Below are 5982 nucleotides of genomic sequence, written 5' to 3' on the forward strand. Positions count from 1 at the left end.
TCGACTAGAAGGTGTACGCCGTAGGTTCGTACAATTCCCGGCGCACACCCCTCCCTCATGGGCTCAGCCCGTTTAGTTTTTTTTTAAGTTTTAAACGTCAAAATAGCATGTCCCATCTAGGATTCGAATTGAGTCCTCATGCACTATATGTAAGTGAACAACCATCTGGGATAGCTAATCTGGTGTGCGAATTAACCTTGCTTTCTTCCTGTTGTGCGAGATAAATAACGCTAGGGAAAAAAACACAGCACCTACACTCCTTATTGTTTCTTTCATTTTTCATGCACGGTTTTCGCTTGGGTTTTTTCCCTTTTTTTCATAAAATAAAAATTTTAGTATTTAAAAAATTGTACAGAAATTTTATAAAAAGCTCATCTCTTTCAAACTTGCTCAGCATGTGAAAACACGAACATTTTTTAAAAAGAACAAACAAAATTTTGAACACAAACGTTTTTTGAAAGAAAATAAAAATGAATTCAACAAAAAATCAGAAAAATACGAACATAATTTGAATTCTGCAAATTTTTTACATATAAGAAATAGAAAAAATAAACAGAAAAAAGGAAAAGAAAAAGAAACAGAAAAATAAAACAGGAGAGAAGATAGACAGAAAAAAAATAAAAAAATGCGGTTCACGACCTTCGAGAAGGTTACCAAAACCGGAAAAAATGGCTGGTAAGCCAATGTTCCCAAATCCGTGAAGCCTTTTTGCAACCTTTTTGAATGAATTTTTAAAAAATTTGCGAAAATTTTCAAATCCATGATTATATTTTTAAAAAATTATGAACTTTTCTCAAATCCGCGAGCTTTTTTGCCGGCCCAACACGCGCTGACAGAGCGATGTCGTGGCCTAGTTGTGCCAAGGCCTAAGCGTTTTATTTTATTTTCTATTTTTCATTGTTTTCATTTTTATGTTTTTTGAATACCAAAATACAAGTTTTAACTGAATTTTAAAAATAATTATGTTATAGATTTTTTCTTTAAATATTTAAAAAGCATTTACGGTTTTCAATTTTATCTATGTGTACTTATTCCTTATGTTCATAACTCAAAATAAAAAAAATTAAGTACATGTTCAAATTATGATTTTGAATATATTTTTCTTTTGAACCTGAAATGGATGCCTACCATGGGCATGCCCACCGGCTTGCAAAAGTTTGAACCATTTCAAGAATGTTAAAAAAAACACCATGTTCAAGTCCGGGTAGGGCAGAAGACTCCGTTTAAGAGCACGTTGTTTCTTGACATCCGTCAAGTGACCTCAATTTTTTTATTTACTTTTATGACCATCTCAAGGCACCACTCCAACTTGTTTTGGTTTTCTACAATATTTGCATCTTCTGGAGTTTTCTCGGTCAAAAAGGGCGATAAATGACCGGACGTGTCGCAACTTACATACGGTGTCAAAAAATCGCTCAAACCTGGCATGGATGCCTAAACATGGGCATGCCCACCTGTATGCAGAAGTTGGGGTTATTTCAAGGATGTCAACAAAAACACCATGTTCAACGGAGAGTATGCGGGTAAGGTCAGAAGACTCCGTCTGAGAGTACACTTTTCAACATCTTTGAAATGGCCCCAATTTTTCCCATGGCCTTTTATGACCAATTCAAGGCATCATGCCAAGTTGATTTGCTTTTCGACAAAATTTACATTTTCTAGAGTTTTCTAAGTAAAAAAAGACAGATACATGGCCATACGGTGTCAGAAATTGTTCAAACCTGGCATGGTTGCCTACCATGGTCATGCCCAACCGGGTGCACCCTCCGTTGAATATGGTCTAGTTTTGGATTTTTTTAAATGACCCCAACTATTGCAGGAAGGTGGGCATGACCATGGTAGGCATCCATGCCAGGTTTGAACAAATTTCCAACACCGTATGCAAGTTGTGTCACAATCGGACATTTATCGGCCAGTTTTCACCAAGAAAACTCCAGAAAATGTGAGAATTATCGAAAACTCAAACAACTTGGCACGGTGCCTTTATTTGATCACACAAACCGGTGGAAAAAAAGTTAGGTCATTTTAATGATGTCGAGGAACAACATGCTCTCAGGCAGAGCCTTCTGGCCAACTCGAACACCCTCCATTAAACATGGGCTAGTTGTGAACATTCTTGAAATTACCCTAACTTTTTCAAGTAGGTGGGCATGACCATGGTAGTTATTCATACCAGGTTTGAGCGGTTTCTCACACCGTATGCAAGTTGCGACGCGTCCGCTCATTTATCAGCCTTTTTGACCGATAAAACTCTGAAGAATGCAAAATTTATCAAAAATCAAAACAACTTCGCATGTTGTCTTGAATTGGTCATACAAGGCCATGAAAAAAATTGGGTTAATTTCAAAGATGTCGGGAAATAGAGTACTCTCACACGGAGCCTTCTCGCCTACATGAACACCCCAACTTTTGGTCTATGTTTGGACATCCTTCAAATCACCCCAATTTTTGCAAGTAGGTGGACATGTCCATGGTAGGCAACCATGTCAAGTTTGAATGATTTCCGACAATGTATGCAAGTTGTGACATGTTCGGCCATTTATCGGTCTTTTTGACCGAGAAAACTCCAGAAAATAGAAAATGATTCAAAAACCAAAACAACTTGGCATTGTGCCGTGAATTGGTCGTACAAGGCCATGAGAAAAAATTAGTATCATTTCAAGGATGTCAAAAGTCAACGTGCTCTCAACGGAGCCTTCTAGGCTTCTGGCCTACCTGAACACCTTTCGTTGAACATGATTTATTTTTAAACATCCTTAAAATGACATCAAAATTTGCAAACAGGTGGGCATGCCCATGGTAGGCATCCATGTCAGGTTTGAAAGGAAAAATATTTAAAATTATAATTTAAATAGGTACTTAAAATTATTATTTTATTTTATTTTCCCTTTTTTAGCACGTGACAGTTAACCGGCCCAGTCAGGTGGACTCCTGTGAATAAAGTATTTAATTTATGAACTTTTTTTCAAATTCGTGAACTTGTTTTCAAATCGATGAACTTTTTTCAATTTTGTCAAATTCATGAACTTTTATTCTAACCGATGAACGTTTTCCAATTCCGCGAACGTGTTCCTCCTTGGTGCTGGGGGTGTTTGTGTGTTCCAGGGCCGGTTCATCAAAATCGAGGTCTCGATGTCAAAATCTTAGTTGGCCCTATCTTGCTAGAGAAAAACGTCCAACTGGACCAAGTTATCGTCTATGGCAGGCTGCATGCATAAAAAGTATTCTGAGGTGTTTTTTTAGTTGCCTTAATATAGATTTTATTTTAGGCATTTTGATGAAACGCCTCGGTGTTTCTCACATGACTCAAGTGAACGGAGGCATTTAGGCATTTTAGAAAATATCTTCATAAATGGCAGGAATCCTACATTTGATAATTTTATATATACTTATAGAAAGTTGAAGTCATAAAGGTTATTTCCCTTCCTCTAACCATAAACTACTGTCTAGCTGGTCGCCCCAAGTTCTGTATAAGCTTTAATATTCGAGAGGTCGCTAGATCAGATCCTCAGAAGTGTGAATAAAACGCATACCTTTTTTTTTATGTCCAGATTGATAGGCTGATGGACCGGTCTTGGGCATCAGCCTAGTGTGTTCTTATAGATTTTGTGCTATTTTTGACACAAACGGACGGTATAGCGAAAGCTGTGTAGTTGGAGGAGACAGCTCCTATGTGACGCTAATTGCGTCGAAATGTCGGCGTTTCGCACAGGCGTGCCTGCAGGTATGGGATTCGAACCGGCGACCTCGTGGACTAGCGCCCGCTATGCTAGCCACTGCGGTAAACTAGTTTTAGTGCTAAAATTGCAGCGGGAGAGTAAAAGAACCGAACATGACATCGATTAGACTTAATGTTTGTTAGAAAATCCAAAAATTGCAAACGCGAACATTTTTCAAAATTACGAACAAATTTGTAACAGAAAATTTCGAAAAACAAGAACAGAGAATTGAAATTTTGAACAAATTTCGAAAAAACACGAAATCTGAACCACCAAACTTTTTGAAAAAACGAACAAAATCTATAATTGTAAAGTTTTTTCAGAACAGAAACAAAATTTAAAAGTGAGAACATTTTTTTGAAAATGCGAACAAAAATTTGAAACTCCAAGAAATTTATCTACATGATTTTCTTTGGAAATTTTGAACATTTTTAAACAATGCGAACAATTTTTGAAAATGTGAAAAAAATTAAAAAGTTCGAAGATTTTTCAGAACATGAACAAAACTCCAAGAACATTTTCAAAAAAATGTTCTTGGACAAACATTTTAAAACGGTGAACAATTTTAAAAAATCCTGAACAAATTTGGAAGCACAAACAATTTTTTAAAGCACGAACATTCTTTGAATCTTGAGAACATATTTTGAAACGGAGAGAAATTTTGAAAAATTCCAAACAATTGGAAGTCCGAACAATTTTCTAAAGCACGAACATTTTTTTGAATCTTGATAACATATTTTGAAACGGAGAGAAATTTTGAAAAATCCCGAACAAATTTGGAAGCGCGAACATTTTTTGAATATGTGAACAAAAAATTGAAATTCAATACATTTTCTGAATTTCAGAAGTTTTCTACTTTGTTGTGTAACGAGAACAAATTTTGAATTTTGAGAACATTTTTTGGTAACACGAACAAAATTTAAATTTTTGATTTTTTTAAATGAAGAGAAGAAAAGAAAAGGAAATAAAAAAGAAAATCATAAACATTTTGTAAAACGATGAACATATTCTGAAAAAGAAAAATAAACTTGAAAAAGAAAGTGAAACAAGAAACAAAAAATGAAAAAATGAAAAAGAAACAGAAACGAAAAAAAGAAAAATAAAAAAACGATAGAAAGCCGAAAACGAACCAGGAAAAACGATACATGAAAAAAACCCGGTTTAGGGAACCTTCTGGAAGGTTCCCAAAACCGGTTTGGACGCAGTATGTGTGGGCCGGCCCATTTCTGTCGCTCGTTGCGCTGCCCCTGTGCGATCGCTCGACAGTTTGCCGCAGCGAGCGGCGAATAGGATTTTCCGTTGGAGGAAGAGGTGACGAGTTCGATTCCTTGTGCGAACTATCTACTTTTTCCATTTTTACGTCTTCCTTTCAATAGCAAGTGGCCTAGTGCCTGGTGGGCCGGCCCAGCTGTGCGTGGACGCTCGTCCGTATGCGCAATACGCATGCCGCGTATCTCTCAGTGCGGGAGATATGAGATAGAGCCAATTACACCTGTGGTGCTAGAACTTGGCGCAAACTGTCACTTTGATGCTAGAACTTGTGACATACATTGAACTGGTGAAACAACTTGGCTTAGGCGTGCAAATACGGTGCAAATCACGTTTAATACAGAAAGATCGATGACTTGGCGCGCCAGCATGGCATAGGCCCCGCTGTCGGTGAGTAGAAAGGAATGAGTGTGGCCTATTTTATTGCAAAAACGACCTTGATTTTTATTTATCATAGAAAAAGCCCCTGTCTACGCCTCAGAATGCATTTTGTTTTTCCGCTTCAATGACTCATGGGTCCCAGGTTTCTGTACTGTAAAATTAACCGGGAAAAAGAAGCCCCCCACGGGTCAAACTCATGAACTACATCAAGAAGGCTAGCCGACTTAAACCACTCCACCGATAGTACTCTTTTGCACAATATCGATAACAGTCCTTCATGTAGTATGAACCGGACGCACGTGAGGCTTAAATGGGTTGCAAATAGTGCTGCCCATTTTGCTTGCACTAGGTCTTTTTAAGATATTTGTAAAACGTATGTAATAAAATAATGTTTGAATATTCACGAGTTATAAATATTATAATTTTGTGTGTGGATATAAATAGTATACATAACGATGATGATTAGTAAATAAAATATTTAAATGTACCCCATGTATTATATAAAAATGTTTAGTAAATACAAACATATACAATATTTATATTAAATAAAAATGTGTAATGAATACAAAAAATTATACAGTTGCAGCTTATATTTAAATTATACCAAATGATG

Source organism: Triticum aestivum, chromosome 3B (assembly GCF_018294505.1).
Source record: "Triticum aestivum cultivar Chinese Spring chromosome 3B, IWGSC CS RefSeq v2.1, whole genome shotgun sequence".
NCBI lineage: Eukaryota > Viridiplantae > Streptophyta > Magnoliopsida > Poales > Poaceae > Triticum > Triticum aestivum.